Raw genomic sequence first — 25,726 nt, 5'->3', positions numbered from 1 at the left:
AAAATCCAGAAACTCTCTTCTCCGCTAACATCTCCGTCTTTGGTATCTGGGTATGGGGTTGATCAGAGGAATGCTGAATGTTGCATTTTTGCTTACTTTTGGTTTTTTTTTTTTTTTTTTTATAGGGTTACTAATAAGTCTGAGTAACAAAAATCTTGCCACTGGGTGTACTGGGAGAGAGCTGATGACGGAAACATTTCAGGATGACTCTTCATGACACAGGAACACCAGACCTTGGACGTGGTGTAGGGGTGGATGCTCAATGGTGGTTCGAGCTCTAGAAGAGAACTTTAAGCCTCTGGGGTTGTTGTGGGCCAATTCGTATGTGGGCAATTTGTATGTTACATCTATAACCCTCAGTGCCGCAGAATGCAACTGTATTGGGAAAACAGACCTTTAGAGAGGTGATTAAGGTAAAATGAGATGCTTAGGGTGGGCCTTAATCCAATCAGACTGGTGTCCTTATTAGAAGAGACTGGGACACAGACAAGCCGACTGAGGGATGAGCCTGTGCAGAGGCAGCAACAGGCTGCCGCAGAGGCATCAGGAGGAGCAAAGCTGCCCACAACCTGATCTCTGACTTCCAGCCTCCAGAACCCTGAGAAATCTGTCACTTAAATCACTCAGTCTGTGATGTTTTATTCTGGCAGCCCTAGAAGTCTAATACAGGGGTTTCAAAAAAAAAAATGTGAAGAATATTTGGAATTGTTCAAAGTAAAAGCCCACGTAGGCTAACTCAATTGTCTGAACTACATTCCTAGGAAGTTTAGTAACTGAACAGGGGGATTCTGAGCTCAGATGAATGTGGGACATGCTGGCTTAGTTGCAGAACTCTGCAGAACTGTTGCAGAACTTCTCAGAGCCTTTCATGTGCTGATTTACACATTGGTAGGATTCATTCGATCTGTGTGTCATCCTCGACACCTGTCTTTCCCCCACATTTGATTTCCAATCCATCGCCAATTCCCGATGACTGTATCCTGAACAGAAATATTTCTTGAACTAGTTCACTTCTCTCTACTGAACTGCCACTGAAGCCTGGACCAAACTTCCCAGGTCTCTTGCTCAGTCCACTGTAAAGCCTTCCTGACTGGTCTGCCCACACTGGAGGGTACTCTCTCACGTGTTCTCCACAAATCCCACCAGAGTAGTCCATGCCAAGCACAGGCTGGATCATGCCAGCTCCCTGATTTTAAAGATGTTTGGGTAGCTTCCCATTGTTCTTAAGATGAGAGAGGACTAAATTCCTACTCATATCTTCAAGCTTCTCTTGAACCATCTTCCTTTCTGGGTTCCATATTCACAGCTCTTCTTTTAGACCCACATTATTTTGCTCCTGCTGTACCTTCTTCCTGGCCAACTCCCCTTATCTTCCTCCAGAAGCTTCTTTCACTTCCCTCCTTTATTGGATCAAATCCCTCTACTACTGAGTTACACTGCACTTGTCACTATTGAAAGTTTACATTTGTGTGATTACTTGGTTAATACCTGAATCTCCCTCTTCTAAACTACAAACTCTGAATTTGTGGAACATCCTTTGTGAAATATCCAGTTAGTTTATTGATCAAGGTTTGGGAAGTACATATCTGAAATTCTGTGGCAGGAACTTTTATGCAGAAAGTGAGCAGGGTTACAGACAGAAGTCTTGGGTCCTTAGAAACATGTAGTTATTTGCTGAAATTTAGCATCCTTTGAAATAAATCATTGGAGAAGCTGAATATAGAGAGGATATGACATTGGGGCTAAGTTCTGGAGATACACATAAGTGTGTAACTTTTTAAAATTTTGTAACAAAAGATTTGTATTTAGAACACACACATATCAGGGCACCTGGGTGGCTCAGTCGGTTAAGTGTCCCACTTCAGCTCAGGTCGCGATCTCACGGTTCATGAGTTCGAGCCCTGTGTCGGGTTCTGTGCTGACAGCTCAGAGCCTGGAGCCTGCTTTGGATTCTGTGTCTCCCTCTCTCTCTGCCCCTCCCCCACTTGTGCTCTGTCTCTCTCTCTGCCCTTCCCCCACTTGTGCTGTCTCTCTCTGCCTCTCAAAAATAAATAAATGTTAAAAAAAAGTTTTCTCTTAAAAAACAGCATACGCATATCATCTAACGAACCAAACATTTGTACCTAGAGCTCTTGCATTCAATAAGATGACGAACTCGGTAAAAAATGGGCAAATATGAACTGACTCATCCCAATACATGTAGAACAGCCATGAACAGAAACCATCCCAGGGGCGCGTGATGCCAACGAAGGACCGAACTCATGCCTCGGCCTAAATGGCCTTTGAAGCGACACAAACAGCCCAACAGGAGGAGCGTGTCATAACTACTCCTTGTGGAGAAAACAGGCCAGAAGATCTGTTGGCTTACTACCCCTTAACGACTGGATCTCTCACAACTGTGTGCAGGTGTAGCCCACAGGGAAGTTTCACGATATCGGAAAATTCACATATATCCACTAGGTGCGGAGCTTTTTGTTCTTAAACTTTTGATTTTGAAATGTTTCAAATCTGTAGAAGGCCTGGAAGACTGCTACAAATGAACAGCCACCTCACCACCTTTCAGCAGCCTGCCTCGTGTTTTGGTTTCGCTCTAAACAAGCTGCTTTTTCTTGCTTTCCTGTGGACAGGGTGATCCTGACCGTGCCTCCAGGAAGATAGGAAGGACTGCATGATTGGATCACAAATGCCCACAGTGCAGGAACATCCCCCCCAGGCCCACTGGCAGATAATTCATCAAGAAATATTTAGGGCTTGACCTTAAATAAAGTGCTATGAGAGATAAAAAGACATTTATGGGATATAACTTTAAGAAAAAAATTTATAACCATTTGAGAAAATAAAGCACTTTCCTGTAAAAGAATAACCAGCAATAAAAATATTAGATAAGCCTTGAGTGAGGGGGACATAGAAAGTGCTGACAGAGTTAGGATAAGATTGTTTCTAGTTATGTTTCTTCGTGGAAATGGATTCCCTATGGAAAGCAGCACATCTTACGATCAGTTAATTTCCTCATACTAAAAGACCAACTCAGGATAGTAATTTCGTAAGGTAAATTACAAATAAGTATTACAAATACTTATTTGTTCTGTTCTACTGTGAACAAACAGAAGTGTAAGAGGGCTGATGCCTTATCTGAACAATATTTACAATTATTTTAGGTCTTTACTGGAAGGACGATTCAAAGCTAGGGGAAGTTATTTGTTCCACGAAGGGCTAACCTTAGTTTGGTGGACTTAAGGCAAATAATTAACCCATTCTTCCCTCCTGACAAAGAATGGGCTACTATATTCCCCTGATGTATTAGGTCAGCCCCATGCCAAGAGCCTGCTGTGGGGACGGCATAATTCCCAGTGTCTCCTAGGCCTGGAGATCTCAGCAGTATTTCCCTAAGAGCCCATTATTTCCAGAGGTCTGCATCTAGGGCTTAGAGAAATCAGAAGCAAGTAAATACGGAGTAAGATCACAACCTGGTACAAATGTTAATAATATACAAAGAAAAACACTGTATGAATGGTGGGGTGGGGTGGGGGAGCTCTCTAATGGCTGTGCAAAGTTAGCGGGGTGTGTTTTTAAATTAATACAGACGGTCACTGCATTTGGGCACCGTGTAACGTAGACTGGAAATTCACCTTCAGAAGGATAGGGTTTTCAGGTTCAAGTGATCATTTTCGAGAAGGTTCTGTCAAAACGTCGTTCATGTAAGTACATGGTGTGAGAACTGGGACCTCTAAAACCTAAGTTCTAGATTACATTTTCCAACCTGGAAAGGACTCAGGAAGGAATATTGCTCTCAGAGTCACAAGGTTACCTGTTTTCTTTAATTTATGCTTTCACCTCCTTCTTTTCTGAGTTTTTCCTCAGTGTGTATATATCCGTTTTACAATCCGGAGATAAACAAAACTATTTCTTAAACAAAGACCAAAGTTGAAGCTTCTCACTTTTAAACTGCTGCTGTGGGCTAGAAAGATTATCAAAAGCTACTGGCAAGTCAAAGCCCATGGATTGCTGGACACATCTCTGATGGGGGTACTTAACACATGTCCACTACCTGTACTCTAAAAACTTTCAAACGTCCAAGCTTACTGAAATGACTTAGAAGTCTGTTACTTTATTACCCTTTAACCGTTGTGTTGAGATATAATTCACATACCTTACCATTCTCCTACTTGTTGTGTACAATTCAATCATTTTTAGTATATTCACAGACCTGTACAGCCATCGCGGCAATTGATTTCAGGACATTCTGTACCCTTTGGTCATGAACTCCCAATCCACTATTTTCCTCAACCCGAGGCAATCACTAATCCGCTTTTGTTTATTCTGGACCTTTCACATAAATGGAATTGTATAATATGTGGCCTTTTCTGTCTGGCTTCCTTCACTTCCCTTGATATTTTCAAGGTTCATCCATCTGTAGCATGTATCAGTTCTTCATTCCTTTAGTCTGCTAAATGGATGTCTCCCATTTTATTTGCCCATTCATCAGTCAATGGACATTTGGGTTGTTTCTACTTCTCAGCTATTACGAATAATGCTGCTATGAGCATTCATGTTCAAGTTTTTGCGTGGACTTAGGTTTTCATTTTTCTTGGGTGTATGCCTAGGAATGGAATTTCTGGGTAATACAGTTAATTCTATGTTCCTTAAAAGAGGAAGTGCCAGACTGTTTTCCAAACTGGATGCGTCATTTCACATTCCCACCAGCGGTATATGAAGGTTCTCATTTGTCTGTATCCTTGCAAACACCTGTTATTGCCCATCTTCTTGATTATGTAGCCATTCTCACCAGTGGCGATTATAAAGCGGTACACTTCATTATTTTTGACATGTGCTTTTAAGAATTGTTTTCTGATTACAGAAGTCATACAAGCTAACAGTCACAATTTCTTCATGTGCATGTGATGATTTGATTCCCAGCTTCTAGGCCAAAAATAATACCAGTTACGTGTTGGCACAATTATGATCCTCATTTTACAAAGAGATGGGAGGCTCAGGGATGTTAAGAAGTTCTAAAGCTGGGATTGTACCCAGGTGCTTTTCACCACAGCGTTAGCCTGTTTTCATGGCTGCTATGTGCATACATAAACACATGGAGATCAAATGGGATAATGAAGTGAACTTTACGAATTTACAGCATCTAGTACTGGAGAGTAAGATGTTGACGGGACATGGCTTTTGGATTACAGAAACAGGCAACATGTTTGTTATCTGTTGAGAGATTAAGGAACAGAGCAGGGATTTCTGTGACCACAGAGAAATTTAAAGAAGACCTGAGATTAAGGAGTATCGCATTAGTTAGGATAAACTATGGTCTCTTATCATCCCATCTGGAGAATGAGGACATTAATCATCCTACGGTTATGGTGATAAATAGCACCAAAACATGTGCTAAATGTGTTCACCTTTGGTCTGTGCACTTGAGAGAATGAGGCCGGTTTCTCTTGAATCCCTGTATTATCTGAATGCAGCAGGATAACCTTATTTTGGTTTTGTGATTATTTTCCACCTTACACAAAACAGCTCCTTTCTTTTACTCTTTGGAGTTGAGGAAAAATTATTTTGCTACAATTAAAGTTGTTTTGAGTTTTGGCCACAATCGCAAGCAATTCTAGAAATTAAAATTCCTCATGCTCTAGTTAAACATTACTAAAGTTCCCGCTCACTACAACCCCTTTTCTGGAAATTTATTCTGCAGCACTACACATATAATTATTATGTCTTTATCTAGACTCTTTCCAGTTTCCAAATTTGCGTATGTGACTCAAACAGAAGATTTAAAAAAAAAAAATTTTTTTTTAACGTTTTATTTATTTTTGAGACAGGGAGAGACAGAGCATGAACAGGGGAGGGTCAGAGAGAGGGAGACACAGAATCTGAAACAGGCTCCAGGCTCTGAGCTGTCAGCACAGAGCCCGACGCGGGGCTCGAACTCATGGACCGCAAGATCATGACCTAAGCCGAAGTCGGCCGCTTAACCGACTGAGCCACCCAGGCGCCCCTCAAACAGAAGATTTTAAGGGAACTGATCTTCTAAAAAACTAACGCATAAACACTGCTAAAGGTGGCATATTTTTATACATAATTTCCTGAAGAGAACTAGACAAAAGTTCCTCCAACTTCAAGAATCTTAGCACAAGAAACACGCTGGTTTGGGGTGGGGCAGAGTTAATTCAGGAATAAGAACTATAGACTAGAACTTTTTTTATTTTAAAGATGTATATTTTGAGCAAAGGATACTCGTTGTCCCAATCTTTGGCTTGTACTTGGCAGTCTGTGTTTAGAGGGTTTATCCTCCCAGGGGGTGAAGGGGTGGGGCTATGGGTGGGGTGGATGCAGATAAGATAGCAATTCCAGTTTTATCACTCTTATGAATTTTGTGCTAGGGTTGAAGTGCTCGGCAGGAGGGAAAAAAAGGAGCATTGTTTCTATGGACTGTATAAAGGAGAGGGAAGGAGGAAATGTTAGAAGGATGATTTCTCAATTTTTATTTCTTAAAAGGTGCCCTTGAGGCTGCATTTCCTCTAAACCCAGCATTTGGTGTCCACTTTGAGTGAAATGCATCCTTTTTGGAAAGAAGGATTTTTCCTGAATCAGCAGAAGGTCAAGCAGGAGAGCTGGGAGAACGGATTCCACTGATGGATCTTCAATAAGTGACAGTATTGATTTTTGAAATCATTAAACTTTGGTATTTTGATCCGTCGACAAAAGTGAAGTGAATTCTCTTATAAGGAAATGAAAAACTACGAGATGATTGTCAACTAATTTCTCGGTTTCCAGGGGTCATTTGACCTTTACAGTTACATCAGTAAGGCTACTGCATAAAAATCAGGGACATCTCACCTAATGTGGAAGCAGCCGCTCTGAAGGGTGGTGGCTAACACTGAGGAAAGAGCTGGTGAACTTGATGGAGTCACCTTGAACAACTTGCTTAACCGCTCTGAGCCACCCCTTTAAGTTAGATGCTGTAAATCACTTTGAGTGCCGGGCACATAGGAGGCGCTCGATAAATGTTAGCTATTGGGCTCACCTGACAAAGAGATTTTTTTTTTTCAATTTATGAAATTTATTGTCAAAGTGGTTTCCATAAAACACCCAGTGCTCATCCCAAAAGGTGCCCTCCTCAATACCCATCACCCACCCTCCTCTCCCTCCCACCCCCCATCAACCCTCAGTTTGTTCTCAGTTTTTAAGAGTCTCTTATGCTTTGGCTCTCTCCCACTCTAACCTTTTTTTTTTTTTTCCTTCCCCTCCCCCATGGGTTTCTGTTAAGTTTCTCAGGATCCACATAAAAGTGAAACATATGGTATCTGTCTTTCTCTGCATGGCTTATTTCACTTAGCATCACACTCTCCAGTTCCATCCACGTTGCTACAAAGGGCCATATTTCATTCTTTCTCATTGCCACGTAGTACTCCATTGTGTATATAAACCACAGTTTCTTTATCCATTCATCAGTTGATGGACATTTAGGCTCTTTCCATAATTTGGCTATTGTTGAGAGTGCTGCTACAAACATTGGGGTACAAGGGCCCCTATGCATCAGTACTCCTGTATCCCTTGGATAAATTCTTAGCAGTGCTATTGCTGGGTCATAGGGTAGGTCTATTTTTAATTTTCTGAGGAACCTCCACACTGCTTTCCAGAGCGGCTGCACCAATTTGCATTCCCACCAACAGTGCAAGAGGGTTCCCGTTTCTCCACATCCTCTCCAGCATCTATAGTCTCCTGATGTGTTCATTTTGGCCACTCTGACTGGCGTGAGGTGATATCTGAGTGTGGTTTTGATTTGTATTTCCCTGATAAGGAGCGACACTGAGCATCTTTTCATGTGTCTGTTGGCCATCCGGATGTCTTCTTTAGAGAAGTGTCTATTCATATTTTCTGCCCATTTCTTCACTGGGTTATTTGTTTTTCGGGTGTGGAGTTTGGTGAGCTCTTTATAGATTTTGGATACTAGCCCTTCTGACAAAGAGATTTTTAACTATTATCAACACGATATGGGACTTTACCCCTCCACTCATCCTAAGACACATATCATGCCATCTATATTTTATTTGGCCTCCGCATTCACGGATTGGGGTTTGAGTGCCTACTGTTGTCAGGTAGTGGGCTTTGAGGAGCAAAAGATGCCTGACCCACAGTCCTTGCACTTGATGGGAAGGAAAACAAGGTGATGTCATCAGCTGAGAGTAACAGGAGGGAGGGAGAGAAAGAGAGTCAATTGGCGGGGGGTTGGCTGTGAGGCAGCGGTGAATGCGGTTTCTGATGGGTTAAGTTTAAAGGGCTCTGGGGATCTGCTAGTGGACCTTCCCTGCAGGCAGCTGTTACCAGGGGGTCTGTAGCTGTGTGTATGGGGGGGGGGGGGCTGCAGATAGGGCATTCGGTGCCATGTGCCTTCTGAGCCATGAGCGGCGCACACACTTTGATGCTGCCAGAGGTCGGTCAGGGAGCCAGAAGACGGCGATGAGGAAGGAGCCCAGGGGCACACCAATGCTTGGGGTGGAGGTGGCAACAGGGGCGCTGGGGAATTTCCTAGGGCCCCAGCTAACACGACGTGGGGCTATCTAGGTTTTTTAAATTAATATAACATAGCTAAAAAGGTAGCTTTCTCTTGAGTTATCTACAAATCTTCTATTTACTGTTCTCTAAATCCGGTCAATCCTTTTAAGAGCAGTTTTTTCAACTTGGTAATCAAAGGAACGGACAGTTTAAATGTCTTACTTACAAATGTAACATATTTGATTTTTAAAAAGTGTCCCACTGACCAATAAACAAACCCTTTTGCGGTACTTAGGTCATTTTATAAAACGAGTAAACTCGTAAATAACATAAATCTTCAGTTGCCTTAAACATTTCAATCCAGTAGAAAACAAAGCAAATCTGAAAAGTTTCAACTTAAAGATCCCAAGTCTAAATCAATCAGCTAATGACATGACAGTTTAAAGTGGAATCACGAGATTTAACATGCTAATTAACGAAGTCAGCTTACACGTTGTGAATACTGTATGTAGTCAGAACATGGAACACAAACTCTTCCACAAACTTATCTAAAAATATAAATGCTTGCGAGTTGTACTTAGTTCATCATATCTATGCTTGATTCTAAACCTTCCCAGGGTTAAAACAATATCTCATAAGAAAATAATCTGCTTTAACATGGAATCTGTACCTTACAAAGGGCTCTCAGTTTTCTCCGCTCTGTCCCCAAGATTCAAATTACAAGTTACCTAACTCTTAAGCCCTCTGATTCTTCTGCCTCCCACACAATCTGCCATTGACCCACACTGATGAATCCAGGCACCACTTGACAGTACTCTGAATTCTTTGTACACCCTTCCCTGCTGACAGGGTCAGAGTTCCTAGGTATGCATAGGACCTGTGACTGGATCCTGCATCATCAAATCCCAGGGTCACGCTTGATAGTAGATGGCAGGCAGGGACGAGTCATGGAGTAGATGAGAAACCAGGAGTAAGAAGTGTAATAGTATAAGGGAAGGCAAAGGAAGGAGAGAATTTCAAAAGGGAAGTCATCATCGATGTCAGTTTAAAATGCCACAGGGAAGTTTATAAGCTAAGGGGATGAAATACGACCGTTAGTCTTAATGGTCATAAATCTAAGATTTAAACTGTATCAGTGAAATTTTCATTACACAAAGTGGATAGAAAATAACTATAAATTAAAAGTGAACTAGGAAGTGAGAAACTGGGAACTGCATTTAAAGGCAGCAACGAGTCAAGAATTCTTTAAGACTTAAATTTCACTTAATATTTTAATAAAGGAAACTGAGGCCAGGGGGTGGGTGACCAAAAAGGAGAGGAATGAGGCTCAAAGGAAGAGAGGTCTGTTCTGTGTTTTATTTTAATTAAAAAAGAAAAAAGAAAAAAAAAAAAAAGGTTTGATGGAGCACCTGGGTGGCTTAGTTGGTAAAGTGTCCGACTTAGGCTCAGGTCATGATCTCACAGCTCATGAGTTCAAGCCCTGCATTGGGCTCTCTGCTGTCAGCACAGAGCCTGCTTCACATCTCTCTCTCTTTGCCCCCCGCCCTCCCCCCCCCCTCCCCGGGTCTTGCGTCTCTCAAAAATAAATAAACATTAAAAACAAAGTTTGTTCACTGAAGAGAGAGTTGATTCCTTTTTTGAGGAAGGAGGGGTACCGACAGCTTGAAGATTTGGGATAGAGGCAACATTACTACCTGGTGAGCAGTGTCTCAGAGGATCCTGGCTAAAAGTGAAGGAGTCCATGTGAAAGGCTGACCTTGAACAGGAAAAGGAACACCTTATCCTCTGAGAATGGAGGGAATGAGGAAAGAATTGATAGGGAGATAGATAGCTGTGCGGCCTGGGCGGGGCAGGAAGCTGGGCAGCTGGGCTGAACTGCCCGAATCTGGCCCCCGTGGCCCCAGCCTGGCAGGGACACAGGCAGCACACAGTTTCTGGGAACAGACTGAATCCGGGCTGGGATGGTGACAACTCCAGAAGTGGCCCAACGGGAGCCATCAGAGCTTCCGGGTAAGGGAACAGTTCATATTAATCACAGATCAGAGACAAAACCCCAGAGGTTTCTGTGTTAAAGAAAATGAGACCAGAGGTTAAGACGTGCTCAAGAGTAGTCACCAGCGTCTCTTAAACTAGAAACTGGGTTTCTTGGCTCCCAGAATCACGCTCTCCCTGTCTCAGCACGTCACTTTCTCTGAGAAACCTTCCCTGACCCCTCTCCCCTCCTGCCTAAATCAGATCCCCACAAAGCCTGCTATCCATCCTTTTCACCCTTCCTTTGCTGCACCACAGGCTGAAATTCTAGAGTTATTTATGTGATTATTTCATGTTCCTCTTTCCCAGCTGATATCACAAGCGTCATGAGGACAGGGACTCTATTGTTCACCTCTGTATCCTGGTCAGCACACAGCTTAACGGCTAGCATGTAGTTAGCGCTCAATATATATGATGAATGAATTTATATTCCAAGTGTATGGTGTGGGAGCATGGGATTCGAGAACTCCATTTGCCCATTAAAGCCATACATTTGTGAAAAATGCACACTGTGGGGGTCCCAGGAAGGCTGACTTACACTTTCTCTGTAGGTCTGGCGTCTGGGTAATGCTCAATACATATCTGATGAGTGATTAAGACTTTTTGCACTATTGGAATTTTAATTCCCTTAAGGAAACAAGCAAAACATAGCTGCCTCCAAGCCACTCAAAAATAATTTAAAGATATTACCTGAACATGAAAAAACTTGTTTAAGAATAAACAAATTCAAAATTTCCAAACAATGTCACTCAGAATAAACATTAGAGTTCATCAGTACTTTGTTACAACCTAACTTCTAATAAAAATACTGATCATATGATAAGGCAGCTCCTGGGATAATATAGAACTAGAAAACCCAGGTTTAATTTTTGAAGTTTCACACTTTTGAAGTGTCTCAGAGACATCTTCTTAGATCCCACCCTGATACTAAATGAATTTACCAAATTTTAGTGCAGAAATTCATGCATTTGCAAACATTTAAAAACAGAAAGTATCACCAATGAATTGTCTGCCACCCTTCTCACGGAAGGAAATTTGCGAACACACGCATGAAGGTTAGTACCATATGGTAGGCAAATATTTTTCCATGTCCCACCCAAAGCAAACAAATGAAAAGAGAAACTTAAAGGACAATTATAAAATATCTCCAAATTTAAAGACACAGCATCCTTTTCTAGATTAACAACAGGGGGCAAAAACTGATTTGGAAGAGATTAAAACTGTATATAAACATGGGTGAGTGTATAGAGTCTAAAAAAAATCATAAAACATGGTAATTAAAAAATGGAAATGTTTAAGATATGGAAAAAGCTGAGTTAAAATAAATTAATAAAACACTGGAAACAAGCTCACCAAATTTTTCTAATGGGAGCAGAACAGCTTCCGAAAGACAGTGGCTCATTTAGGTGATGAACGCCAGATGCCAAGTGTAGTTCATTATAGACAAAAGTATTCTGATTAGCTTCAGGGGAGAAGGAGAAAAGAATCAGGCACCAAATGGGGGAAAGCCAAACACAGCCCTCAACAGACCGCTGCGTGTGGCTCCCCAGTTGCCTCTGGGTAACTCCTGGTCTAAGGACAAAGTAGTTCTCTATCCCGCTTCTGGTCAGTGAATCCAAGCACCCGATTCTATGGGTCACCACCACGCACTGTGGACAATCTGCACTCAAGTCAGGCCAGGGTCAGCTGCATTTCTGTAAGGTAAGAGACAGTCCCTGAAACCCACTCTGTGAAAAGGGTCTATGACAGCCTTAGGAAGGGAGAGTTCAGAAGCCAGCTGTGGGAAATCACTGACATTATCAACTAATTGAAGGAATCCTTGAATAGGGATTTCTCCTTTGGAAAGTTCAGGATACTGGAGTATTGTCACAGGGGAGAAATGTACTCAGTGACACCCCCCCCCCCGCCCCCCCCCCCGCCAATCCAAAGTCCATTTTCCCAGCATAACCAATTAGGCAACGTAGCCGAATGTCCCTAATTTTTTCTCACTGTGTGTGTGTGTGAGAGAGAGACAGTGGGGGAGCAGAGATAGGGGGTTTGAGGGTGTCCTCCTCCCCAAATTTTAGTCTTGCTTCTTAGATCTGAACTCTAAAGTCTATCCATTGCTTCAGTGAGTGTTTTACAGAGTGTTGAGCACAGCCCTGGACACTGACTGAGTCTAAGCACATCACTCACTGGCAGACAAAGATTTATTTACTTGACAGTCCAATAAAAGCCAAGTTATTCACAGATAACAGCGAGTGCTAGAGAAGACGTCGCTTGCTGTAGTAGAAAGAATTCTAGACTAAGAGTTAGCATATCCCTGGATTCCAGTCTTGGCCCTATTGATTTAGGGTCATGTGATTTTGGCCAAGCCATTAACCTGTCCGGGCCTCAGTGGCCTCAGAGGTGAAATGGAGATATTGAATCAAATGACTGATAAGGCCCTTTTTGGATCTACTGCTCTGGAATGAATATGGCCTGTGTGTTCAGAAGAGGGGTAATCATTCTGGGATAGAAGGATCAGGAGTTTTCAGAATAGAAGTAGAGTAGTTTGCTCTTTTTCTACAAAGTCTGATTTCCCTGCTGCAGAAACCCCAGAGTACAGAAATTGTCAAAATACAGATTGCAGATGTCCCTAGTAATCTTTGCCTCACAGATAAATACTGTTAACTGTTTGGAATTTTTTTCTTCCAGATGTTTTAATTACAAGTGCTGCTTACAACCATTACTATTGCTAGGTTAAGTGCTAATTATCATCATTACCATCTGTATTCATATGGAGCACCGAGTGTATGTTTCCTCACCACATTTTTATGAATTTAAAACTGTATCCTGGACATCTTTCCACCATGTCATCTTGCACATCTCATTATTTTTATCAGTGTTGGGTGTCGCATCAGGTCCATAAGCTGTACTTCATTTGACCAATGTCTATTGACAACCTATGAAATTTTTTTCTTTTTGATTATGAACAACACCGTGACAAAGTGCCCTCAAATCCAATCTTTGACATTTCCTGCCTCACTTCCCATTTCCACCCATCACCGGGTCCTAGTGTTGTCACCTAGTATCTCAGGAAGCTGTGCCCTTCTCACTGTCTAATTACCCCCATTTCATTCAAGGGTAGGTTCGGCAACATCTCATGCGACAATAGCTCCTTCACTGGTCTTCTCTCTCCCCAACTCTGCAGCCAGGGAAGCAAATCTGATTACTTCCAAGTTCAAAATCTTTATTATTTAAAAAGATTTTTTTACTTATTTATTTTGAGAGACAGAGAGAGAGAGAGAGAGAGAGAGTGAGAGTGAGAGGGGAAGGGGCAGAGAGAATCCCAAGCAGGCTCCATGCTGCCAATGCAGAGCTGGATGCAGGGCTCAAGCCCACAAACAGTGAGATCATGACCTGAGCTGATGTTGGACACTTAACCGACTGAGCCACCCAGGCATCCCCCCACCCCCAAGTTCAAAACTTCCAATAGCTTCTCACGATTCTTAAGGCCACTGACTTAGCAGTGCTCGTGCTGTCTACAATTTGCCTTAAGATACATTGGCATAGGCTCTGGGATACAGGAGTATGTTTTTAATCTGCACTCTAGGATGTACACTAAATTAGCTGCCCCAGTCAGGAATATGCACCTCAGAGATCTTTAGTAAGAATGTTAGCGCAAGGCCGCAATCCAGAGGTGGTTGCCTGAAGGTAAGTTCGATTCTTTATCTTCAGTCAACAGAAAGGACTTTATTAATTAGCATATGGATGTTGGAAGCTATTTCCCATTAGGGAATCACTTTCATATGAGATGTACAGACTGGTTAGAAATAGCGTAGAGCCATTCACTCTCACACCAGCACGGTAGATGGTAGCCATCGAGTTCCCTGCACCCTCCCAGTGGATCCCAGTACTTGTTTCTGAAAAACGCCTGACCAGTGACCAGCACAAAGGAGGCTTGCTGCTAAAGTTAAACTCTTCGGTTAGCTCAACCCTGCCTCTAGAAGAGTGTCACGTTTGCTTCTACTGAACTCCCCACGAGAGATAGTTGGAGAAACTAAAGGAAGGGAAGGAGAGACTTCACTAAGCCTGCACCACGGGCTGCAGGACTGTCTTGATTCCTGCTCACTGATCAGTGTTGGAAGGTGGGGCTGAATTGAGCCTGAGATTTGCTTTGGGACCACGTGTGAGGCCGTGAAGAAGACCTTTACCCTCACTCAACTCTAGATACTGGAGGTTTCAACATCCACCAAAAAAACCCCTAAATAAACAGGAAGGATCACGTCGGTGGAGGCCAGATTATGCATAGCACGTGGCCTAGGCACAATCTACCTCCTGCCTGCCTCTCCTGGTACTCCCCCGGCTCAGGACATTTTTGGGAACACTGCTCCGTCCGGACGTGTGACCACGCTGTTCCCTCTCCCATCCCTGCGGCTCCTGTGCCTCCAGAAATCTCACCTCCTGGTCTCATCTGGACATCCCTTCCTCAGGGAAGCCCTTTCTGCCTTTCAGTCCAGGTCACAGCCCCCATGCCACCCCCGGTGGTGCAGGGGACCTTTCTCCCCGCAGTCCACACAGGAACGTAGAGTGATATGTCTGTATGCTTATCACATTGACACCTATGAGACTGTGTCCAGGTCTGTTCTGTTCACCATTGTATCCCCACCGGCTGGCATGGCCTCCACAGACAATTGCTCAACAGAAGGGCATTTAGGTTTTAGTCCACACAGCATTAGTGGTGGGGGGGAGGGGCAGGGAAGCTTTTTATGCCATTAGGTTTACCAACTAGAGTGGGCCCTCCACAGTGAAAAAGCTGACAATGAAGTTCTTAAAACAATCCGATCAAACTCACAAAGTAAAGGATGAAGAATATACAAAATACCAATGGTGAGGCAAAATGGCTTTCTCTTTTAAATACTTATATAAATGCCAAGTTGGTTATTATGAAAATCCTTCATGGAAATGAGGACTGTGAAAAAGTCATCTTCTTCATGTCTCATTTCTCCCTATTTTATAGATTTCTTTAGTCTCAGCACTTACAGAATGATCATTTCAGCATGTAACTAAATTCTGCTTTCTCAAAGAAGTCTAATTTTTTTAGTTAAAAAAAAAATTTAAGTTTATTTAGAGAGGGAGAAAGTGTATGCGAGCAGGCGAAGGGCAGAGATGGAGAGAGAGAGAATCCCAAGCAGGGTCTGCACTGTCAGTGCAGAGCCCCACATAGGCCTCGAACTCACAAACCATGAGATCCTGACCTGAGCTGAAACCAAGAGTCGGATGCTTAATTGAATGAGCCACCCAGGCGCCCTTCCACTTTTTTTTTTTTTAATCCAAGTTAGTTAACATATAGTGTAATAATGGTTTCAGGAGGAGAATTTAGTGATTCATCACTTATATACAACACCCCACCCAGGGCTCATCCCAACAACTGAGCTCCTTGACACCCATCACCCATTCAGCCCATCCCCCCACCACCTGCCCCCCCCACCCGCCCCCCCCCCCCCCCCCCGCAACCCTCAGTTTGTTCTCTACAGTTAAGAGTCTCTTATGGTTTGCCTCCCTATTTTTATCTTATTTTTCTTTCCTTTCCTGTGTACTAAGTTCTGCCTTTTTTTTTTTTTTTTTAATTTTTTTTTCAATGTTTTTTATTTATTTTTGGGACAGAGAGAGACAGAGCATGAACGGGAGAGGGGCAGAGAGAGAGGGAGACGCAGAATCGGAAACAGGCTCCAGGCTCCGAGCCATCAGCCCAGAGCCTGACGCGGGGCTCGAACTCACGGACCGCGAGATCGTGACCTGGCTGAAGTCGGACGCTTAACCGACTGCGCCACCCAGGCGCCCCTAAGTTCTGCCTTCTTAAAGAACTCCACTTTTGTCTCCTCAAATGAAGTCCATGTTATCCTCCCTACTTCCCACTAATACAAACATGGGATTGTAACTACATTCCCTGCCCCCCAAGGTTCTTTCTATGCTTGAGGTACAGAGAGCATTTAAAACAGACCCTGGACAGACATTTTAGTAGATGATTGTATAATAAGGAAAATTATATATCTGGTCAGAAATTCAGCGGAAACGCCATGTGTTTAAGTCTGATGCCTGCTGTTATTTCATGTGGCTCTCATGGAAGGTAAAGGTGGAGTGAGCTTTGGGGAGAAGTGGGTCGCCTGGTCACCTCCCCTAGCCCCATCCTTTCCTTCCATTCCACACTCCGTGCTGCTGCTCTGGTCCAAACTTCTCATTCTGCATTTGAGAAAACTGAAGGCCACAAGCTGAGACTCAGATTTATCAAACATTCACTACATGCAGACACATGCTGGGGGAAATGCTCAGTTTCCGGGTGTTACGGAGAAGGAAGCTGAAATCCAGGGAGATGAAGTGAAATTCCTGAGGTCCCACATCAGATGGCCGAGTGGGGATTTGAGGCTGATGACAGTCCAGCCCTCATTCTAGTCTCTCCTGGGAGAGTGGGTCAAATGACTCAGTGATGGGAGAAAATACAACCCCGCTCCCAGTTTCTTAAAGGGCTCGCATAAACTAAGTAGATGGTAAGCACTTGTAAACAGAAGTAAGTAAAGACGTTTAATGGGACCAAATCATGCACATGATGCTGTCATCTGTGTCTGAGAGGATGATTCTGAGGATTTCTGACTTACAGGCATGCGTATACGTGTGCCTTAATGGGTCACACCTGCCATTAGGGGCCCTGCAAAGTGCTAGGGTGGCAAATTCCTGAGTTTTTGTTTGTTTGCTTGTTTGGCTTTCTGTTCGTCTAATTAACTCTTACAGGGCAACTGTCTGTCAAGGGTGCAATTTCAGTAATTTAACTTTCTCTAAAGATACTTTAGCTTTTTTTTTTTTGTTTTGTTTTTTTTTTTTTTTGATTACAAAGAAGGCACACTCCTCTTGCTCCATTAAATCTCTGAATTTAGGCAGGGTATTAAAAAAAACAACCCCCTAGGCTTCTCCACACCAGCGGGCTGTGACTTCTCTACATCTGCCTTTGTTTTCGGGCTCACCTCCCCAGAACCACTGCTTAGCCCAGTACTAGAGCACCAGGAAACACTTAGCTTTGAAAAGAGAAAGCGTCAATAGAGACTGAACTAACTGAAGGGCAGGAGGGATCAGGCCTCAGGCAGTGAGCTTCTGAAGCTGGACCTCTGCCTCGGTTACAGTGTGTCACTGAAGTTTTTACTATGTCCACTTCTAGAACATTTGGCTTCCTTCACCAAAACCAAGTCCCAGTGAGGATATAAAACCTGTCCTGTCAAGTTCAAAAGAGAATGCAGATAAATTGGACTTTGTAAACTAAATCTTGACTGTCTAGCCAATAAACTCTGTTTTATGATTCTTTTTAGAAACGACTGCAGCAGTAAATGCATCTTGTCACACGGTAGATGGCCAGCAAACCACAATTCAAACCCAGGTCAACTTGACTTTAAAACGGGAGCTCTCTCAATTTCCCCACAATGCCTAGCAGAGGCTGGGAAACACAACAGGCAAAGGAATTGCTTTGAAGTCTTTTAGTCAAAGAGTACAGGGCTTGGGGGTGGAGACAAGGGTTCCCACCCTCATTTTGCCAGGGACTTGCCGAGTATTTTTGAACAAGTTGCTTTCTCTCCCCAGCCTCGGTTTTCTTATCCATAAAGCCAGGTGTGTGGATCAGTGAGGCCCCTTTCCAGGTCATGATTCTGTAAACTACAGGTATTTTCAGAGCCTTAGTTTAGTTGATTAAGAAATGGGCTTAAAAATTTATTTGGAAAAAATAAAAATCTTTTATCATGAAAAGAATCCCAAGGAAAAGGTTGTAAAATTATGTCATTTGAAGTATAAAGTGTGGTTTGTTGCCACTGGAACCAACATAGGGATTCAATGCGATAAGAAAACCAGGTAAGGGAGGAAATATTTTTATGAGGTGTTTTTAAGTTTCCATGAAATAATTACTTCAAAATCACCAATTTAAATTTTCAAGCATCTTTCTGAGTGTGGCACGGTGTATATGAAAAAAAAAAAGCGCATCAAAAAACCCCAAGCAAAAATCGATTGATTTAATAATTTCCTTCAAAGCCCAATTAATTACAAAACCTGCAGAGTGCTTCACTGGTAGGTCAGAAGACTGAGCTTTGGAGTTAGGAGACCTGAGTTTAAGTTTTGGCTGACATTACAACCTCTCACTGTCCTGAACTATGAAAGGGACATAATAATCCTGTCTCTACAGATGTCCTAGGGAAGATCTAATAACTGAAGAACTACTTTATATGAAGAACTGTTTCATTAGGACTAACTCCCCTTCCAAAAAAATTCTTTCAGGAGATACAGGAAATTGACAAGGGCATTCAGATTTGGAACTCTGTTTGAACTGCTTCTTAGCAAAAGTTGAAACACTGCTACAATTCAAAGGAATGGGAGGGGCGCCTCAGTAGCTCAGTCCATTGAGCGTCTGACTCTTGATTTCGGCTACCGTCATGATCCCAGGGTCGTGGGATTGAGCCTGGAGTCTGCTTAAGATTCGCTTGCTCTCTCCCTCTGCCCCTCTCCCCTGCTCTCGCTCTCTCTCTCTAAAAGAAAAAGAAAATTAAATATACAATAAAATTCTCTAAGGCAGACGCAGCCTGAAAGCAAGCAAACAGAAAATCCAAACTATCGTTCATTACCGCCAAAAAGTATCTTCTTTTTCAGCAGTAAAGAATGCAAAGGGAACATCCCAGCCTAAAGGTTGGGAAACAGTTCAGAACTTGGCCGTCCAGAACCATCTTCACTTCCTTTTTTTTTTCTTTCCTCGGAATCCAAGTTGGCATCAAGTCTTGAGGGATGTGCTTTGCTTCTCAGACTACTGTACTTACGAATCATCTGGGGATCTTGTTAAAATGCAGATTCTGATTCAACAGATCTTTAAGTAGAATCTAGCCTGCCTTTCTAACCATCTCCCAGGTGACCGCTCTGCTGCTGGTCCATGGACACCACCTTGAGTAGCAAAGCTATTGGCTTACTGGAAAAAAAAAAAATGGTGGATGGTTGTTTTTGGAGACATGCAGACACGGGTTCGAATGCTACCTTTATCAGGTCTTAGCTGTGTGATCTTGGGTGAATAACTTTATCTGTATAGTGGGATTAGTATCTATTCTATAAGTGATTGGAGGATCCTTTGAGATATTAATAAACAGACACAGTTCTTTTCAAATTAGTCTTTCCCTTGGCTCTCCTAAGCTCATTATCTTGTCCCCCATCACTCTTCTCTGATGATCCAGTTGGCTTATTTCTCTTTACTCTGAATCTTATTAAGTAGCTTGTGTGCACATGCACACACACCATACATTCTTTGAGGGCATGATCATATCTGATTTTATTTTAGTACAGAAATCAATAAAAAGCATTCTTAAAGTTAAATTTTGTTCATACAAAATTCTGAGTTGTACAGTAATACTATTGTTTCCTGGTGCATCATGTAGGGGCAGGGAGGCAAAGCTGTATTTTTTTTTTTTTTTTGGTGGTTACAAAAACGTGCTTTGGGTCAGATCTGAGTGCCAGCTGCACTTCCTGCCTAACTCAGACTGACATGCCTGGGGTCCGGTGTCTTCACCTGTAAAATAGGATTTCTGCCTTAAACTCAAGGGTTGTTGGGAGAATTAACTTGGTTAAGTTACGCAAAATCCTTACCTAATGTGATTGATTACAAAAATGACCCCATTTCCCCACTCCTCCCAGAATCCTTCCCGTTTTCTAAGGCGACCCTGAAGCTCCTCCCATTGAAAGGCAGAGTCTACTTCTCTACCCTTTGAATCTGGGCTGGCCTCTTCACTGGCTTTTAAAGGGAACTGGAGGAGGCGGCTCCTGGGTGGCTCAGTCAGGAGCTTCTGACTTTGGCTCAGGTCAAGATTCTCAGGGTTCAGTTTGTGGGTTCAAGTCCCATGTCAGGCTCTGTGCTGACCTGTGCAGAGCCTGCTCCAGAATCTCTCTTACTGACTCTCCCTCCCTCCCCGACTGTCTCTTAAATAAATAAACTTAAAAAAAAAATAAAGGGGACTGGAGGAGAAGTAACTAGGCCTCCTTTTACAATCATGCTGAGCCAACATGTGATCAAGCCCGACGACTCAGTAGAGCTGTGCAGCCCAGCTACTCCCCGGTTGCTTTAGCTAATGGTCAGCCAATATTCAAGGGCAGGGTTGCCTTGGTGACCACACAGTAGCCATAAGGGAGCCTGGACAAGACCAGTGGATTCACCAGGTCCAAACTCCTGGTCCACAAAGTCATAAACTAAACAGTAGTCATTTTAAGCCATTACATTTTGGGGTGGCTTGTTCTGCAGCAATGCATAATTAATAGTCTACAGAAGTAATTTCTCCATATGTAATGGTTGGGGAAGAAGGTACTTAACAGAAGATGAATTTCCCATAGCACCAAAATTTGTACTTTTTGGCCAATAGTAGTAGTAGGACGGTGACCAGGCTGGGAATTGGGATGCTCAGATTCTAGTCCCAGCAGCTTTTCCACTGGACAGCCATATGACCCGAGGCACATCATTTAACCTCTTTGAGCCTCAGTTTCCTCAACTGTAAATTAAGGTGCTTAGAACCAATAATTTTTAAGGTTCTTTTCTGGTTCTAAAAAGGTCTGAGGGTGCATTTTTCCAGAATGCCATACTCATTTCCTTGCTACGAGATAGTTCTGAACTCAATTTTTCTTGTCTTGTAGACTCAGAATGTAATCACAGACAACCTTGATGGTATCAGCTTTGCTGTTTACAGCAGTTGGTTGTGACATTTCACACTTATCGTAATAGCCTTGTCCTGAATCTGTGAGGTGGGCCTCCTTGCCGTGGACCAGGAAGCCACATGGCCAAGCTCGTTAGGAGTCTAAAGAGAAATAATGCCATCTACGTTCTGGTGACAATCTAAGTATGTGGCTCTTAACAATTCTTCATGGGTGCAGGAAGACTTCTTTAATTCATTTTTCGGTTGCACTAGTCTGGAGGACTGATGCTGTTGGCTATCTGACCACCAAAGAAGGGGGATAATGCTTCAAAGCCATGAAGTACAGATCCAATCTTTATCACACATAAATGACCCAAGGTATGTACTCAATTATCAAATGGAAGGAAGATTTAACACCCAAATCAGAAGAAATGTCAAAACTCTTGGGTGTAGAGGCTGACTATGGGCCTAAGAAACATGTGAATCACAAATACACCCAAATACATGTTGTATGACAAAGCTATGCATGTGGCAGATGCTAAGGACACCTCCTCCCAAGTACGGGGTCCCACCTGTGTACTGGTCGCACATGCTCGGACACCGTACTTCTGCAAATGCAACAGAGCCTCCTCTGCAGACACAGCGGCCAAAAAAAAAAAAAAAAAAAAAAGGCTGTTCTACTGTCCACTTCTACAACTGTCATGCAATCAAGTTAGGGTATTTGCTTGTTTGTTTACTTATTTTTGAGAGAGTGATCGTGTGTGGGCTCTGCGCTGAGAACCGAGGGTCTGATGCAGGACTCGAACTCACAACTGTGAGATCATGACCTGAACAAAAGTCAGATGCTTAACCCACTGAGCCAACCCAGCTGCCTCTCAAGTCAGGGTATTTTTATTCCCAGAAGGAGTTAAGCTAAATCAGAGTGCATACACTACAAGGGCAATAGTCTATTCTAACTTAGCCTTCAGATCTACATATACAAGTGTACATGAAGAAGCACTGGGTTGTGGAAAGTGTGAAATCTATTTGGCTCATTCTTTATCAAAACCTTTCTCCGTGATGGAAACAAATGATGTGCAGCTGGAGAGAAGCAGTAGTCAGTAGGGAAAACACCGCAATGAAACACGGCTCACTGCTACCTGCCTGGAAAAAATGCAGTTTGAAATGACATGGAAATGAACTTTAGAGACGAGTCATCCAGTATTTTCTCTGACTTAATAGCCTAAATACCTTTGTCCTGCTACATATCTTTAGAATCAATTCACCTCGCACTCTTCTCGTGTGGATTTTTATAGCAGCTACCTTGCTGGTATCTTTCCCATTTCATTCTTCTTCTTATAGCCAGAGAGAACTTTCTAAAACACAGATCTGCTTAAAATCCTTCAGTGGCTTCTCTGAAGGCTGTAAGATCCCCTAAGGCTAGGACTGTGTCCCGGGCACTTTGCTCAGTGTAGTGCCTGATATCTCTAGGTTTACAAGCATCCTGTCTCCAAGGTCGAGGAAAGGTTTCATTTAATTTTAGAGAGCCACTTGTACACAGAATAGAATTTGCTGCTCACGGTAAAATTTGAGACATACCCCTTTTCTTTTTTATTTAAAAAGTTTTAATGTTTATTAATTGTTGAGAGAGAGAGAGAGAGACACAGAGCACGAGTGGGGGAGGGGCCAAGAGCAAGGGAGACACAGAATCCAAAGCAGGCTCTAGGCTCTGAGCTGTCAGCACAGAGACTGACTTGGGGCTTGAACTCACAAGCTGCAAGATCATGACCTGAGCTGAAGTTGGACCCTCAACTGACTGAGCCGTCCAGGTGCTCCTTCCTTTTGTCTTTTAATATTCACTGTAGCTCAGGGTCATCCTTTCTAAGATGCTTGATGACACTGATTGCATATTTTGAGTTTTTTTGTTTTGTTTTGTTTTTGAGAGAGAGAGAAAGAGGGAGTACAAGCCTGGGAAGGGGAAGGGGAAGGGGGGGGGGGGGAGAGGGAGAGAGAGAGAGAGAAGGAACCAACCCCAAGCTGGCTCCACACCAAGTGGGGAGCCTAATGGGGGGCTAGATCCCAGGATTCTGGGATCATGACCTGACTAGAACTCAAATCAAGAGCCAGACACTCAACTGAATAAGCCACCAGGTGTCCCTTCAGTTCTATTAAGTATCTACTTCAGGACACACATTCATCTGATGGCTATGTTGTGTTTGAGGATAGGGTCATCTTGATGATATATAGTCCTTCTGAAGATTCCAATTTCTGTGGGATCAGAATATTCTCAGGTGAAAAAGGTGAGCAGATAACAGATTTCACTGTCACGTTATTCTCTTAAAACACCACTCAGGTGGTAAACACGCTAAGAAAGGCTACACCTCGGTGACCCATCTGACCTGCAGACAGGTGAAGGCTGAGATCTACCCTCCCCTAGGAGAGGCTACCGCGTCTTCTGAGTTGTCTAGATAGAAAGTCTACCTGCAAACCAGATAATGACAAAAAAGGGGGGCGGGGCAGGCAGCAGCTAGGTACTATTTAATGAAGATCCCAAAAGAGCCCAAGATTCAGGATTTTTGGAAACATTGTTAAACTAGGGGAATTTGCAAGTCCTGGTGAAGAAACCCAGGTACTGGGATTGAATACTGAATTGGTATTCAATCACTGTCTTGCAAACGGGAGTCCATTCCAAGAAGCACAGCGAGTGGGCTTTTGCACCAAAGGCAGGGCAGTTCCAGGAGCAAGGACAGCAGTACCTGCTCCGCCCTTGGGCTGGACTCAATTCTGGCCAGAACTCAGCTAGGTTGTGTTTCCAGGCTCAGAGAGATGGTAGGTGGGAAGTCAGGGGGATCATTCCAGCTTCAGGCTATGGAACATATTTAGTTGACATGCAAGTTTTTGTTTTTGTTATTTTTAAGTGTTTATTTATTTTGAAAGGACGGGGGAGGAGAGAGAGAGGAAGAGAGGGAGAATCCCAAGCAGGCTCCACACTCAGCACAGAGCTGGATGCAGAGCTCAATCTCACAACCGTGAGAGCATGACCTAAGCTGAAATCAAGAGTTGGACGCTTAACCCACTGAGCCACCCAGGCGCCCCTGTTCTAAATCCAGATATGCAAAAGCTCTTAGAACACAGCTAAGATTGGTCATATTTATGTTTAGATGTCATTGGATATCGAAATCTTCAGAACCGTTAAGGACCAGCCGTGGGGCCAGATGCCACGAGACATGCACTCATCACATACTTGCTGAACAGAAAGAACGGTACCAGGATGGACACAGAGTGAGCAGAGAAGAGACATAAACCCAACCCCGCCTTCCCGTATTCATGTCTGCTCCATTCCTGTTCTGTGATCAAGGCAGCTTCTTGTAACTGATTCTTTACACGTTAGGAAAATACAAATAACCCCGGAATTATACTGACCCTTTAGAGCTTCAAAACACTGTTTCAATGACCTGCCTTGTGACTGCTGGGGTATTCTAGAGACACTGCTGTTTAGCCTCAGAACCTTTAACATGTCTCCTAAAAATAGTATTAACTGGAGGATTAGATGTGGGAATAAGTGGAATTTTGTGTGTGTGTGTGTGTGAGAGAGAGAGAGAATAAATAGAATTTATTGTGTTTAAAAGCAGTGATCACTTTCCATTTCCATTTCTACTTTCCATTTCTAGTTCAACTCTCAAAGGTTTCTCATCTTTTCTACAGCAATTACCATAACAGCTTGGGTACAACCACTCAGGACTTTCCTAAGCCAGGGTGAGAAGCAACGTAATTCTCTCCCAGTGACAGGCAGATAATTAAAACACCTTCTTTAATGATCTGAACCACCTCATGGAACACTGACTTCTTCCAAATCTACTGGGCAAAAGTCTATACCACAGTGGAAAATAAAATGTACTGTTACTGAGGAGAAAATAAAATGTACTAAGGAGAGTTTTTGTTTTGTTTTTAAGGTTAATTACAGTCCTGAAGGGACTGTAAAAAAAAAAAAAAAAAAGTCCCACTGATTTTGAAATTTGTCTTCTATCACTGAAAAAACTTATTCAGTGGTGGTTTGTGAAAATCTCACCTCATCAGGGCTGCCAAGGTCAAGTGAGACCCAAGCCATCGCCCTGGGAGATGCCTGCCTAATTATTAAATATTCAGCAAACAGTTTGTGACCATTTAACAGTTTGCACCTGGCACGCTCTTACAGCGTGCGGCTTCCTAGAGCTGCACCCTCCCCGCTCCACCCCTTCTCACCGCCGCCCAGGGCGCCAGCACCCCAACCGGAGCAAATCCTGGGACCCAAGGACGTTTCAAAGAAACAGCGGCGGCCAACACTCCATTTCCGTTTTATTCGAAAACGCTCCGATGCTTAAAAATGGGGGAAGGGGACACTTAGAAATAAGGGGAAAATCGCTTGCAGTTTTTCCAACTCAAGTTCTCAGGCGCCGTAGAAAGTTCATTAGTTAGGGATTTAAAAACAAAAGTGTTTCATACACCAACGAGATGCCAAGCTTTCCAAACTGTCCTGGTCTTTAGTTTGGGGACTTTTTCAAGTCCCGCCGGCTCCCGCCCCCTCC

The 25,726-nt window shown here is 43.1% G+C and overlaps 1 protein-coding gene across 1 annotated transcript in view; it reads right to left on the bottom strand.

Moving 5' to 3' along the window:
* The window catches only part of PGCKA1 (PDCD10 and GCKIII kinases associated 1), an 87,023-nt gene that overhangs the window by 60,903 nt on the left and 394 nt on the right, over positions 1–25,726 (bottom strand). The gene's annotated exons all lie outside the window — the stretch shown is intronic.

The sequence above is a fragment of the Panthera onca genome, chromosome B1, assembly GCF_046562875.1.
Source record: "Panthera onca isolate mPanOnc1 chromosome B1, mPanOnc1 haplotype 2, whole genome shotgun sequence".
NCBI classification, from domain to species: Eukaryota; Metazoa; Chordata; class Mammalia; order Carnivora; family Felidae; genus Panthera; species Panthera onca.
This window is presented reverse-complemented; position numbering and strand designations above follow the sequence as displayed.